General features: G+C 32.3%; 1 pseudogene; it reads right to left on the bottom strand.

Annotated features, from left to right (window-relative positions):
* Positions 1-5: 5 nt before the first annotated feature.
* LOC107682433 (eukaryotic translation initiation factor 1A, X-chromosomal-like) lies at positions 6-547 on the bottom strand (annotated as a pseudogene).
* Positions 548-761: the final 214 nt, after the last annotated feature.

Genomic DNA, 761 nt, shown 5'->3' with positions numbered 1-761 from the left:
TAGGCTTTAAGACTGCGGGCCTCATCTGCATTGTACTTTAAAATGACATCTGCTTTGGTATCCTGTCAAACACATTCAAAAATTCAAAAACTTTTAATTTAAAATAAAAAAAACAACAATTGATAAATTAGTAAAAAATCCTACCTGATAATCTCTAAAACCAACAAGGATTATGTCAGATGTGTTGATCCAAACCTAAAGGAGAATGACAATCTGTTTATTACTTGGGCGAGAAAAAAAGTCAAAAAAAAAAAAAAGGATGTCATCTAGACAAGCAGAAATAAGAGAGATAAAAGGAGTGAAATTATATCAAATGATCAATAACATACAGCCATAGAAATATGACAGTCATTCAGATCCATAAACCTACAGATGAGGGTTATAATCAACATTATCATACCTTTTTCCGGAGTTTTCCTCAAATGTGGCAGAGCCGCTTGACCCCATCAAAGCACATGGCCTCTAGCCGTCCATTTCCCAGCATTTTTATCACCTGAGCATATTCTAGCACAAGACAAGAAAAGGGCAATTCTTGGATAACTGAAGATCATCATCATCATCATCACACACACACAAACACACACACACACACACTACAGTTCAAACATTTGGGGTCAATAATATTTAATATTTTTGGAAGAACCAATCAAAAATAAAGCAGAAACAGTAATATTATTACAATTTAAAGTAAATGTTTTCTATTTTAATATATTTTTAAATGTAATTTATTTCTGTTATGGCAAAGCTGAATTTTCAGCATC

This window comes from Sinocyclocheilus anshuiensis, unplaced genomic scaffold, assembly GCF_001515605.1.
Source record: "Sinocyclocheilus anshuiensis isolate Anshui unplaced genomic scaffold, SAMN03320099.WGS_v1.1 C32193179, whole genome shotgun sequence".
Taxonomy (NCBI): domain Eukaryota; kingdom Metazoa; phylum Chordata; class Actinopteri; order Cypriniformes; family Cyprinidae; genus Sinocyclocheilus; species Sinocyclocheilus anshuiensis.
This window is presented reverse-complemented; position numbering and strand designations above follow the sequence as displayed.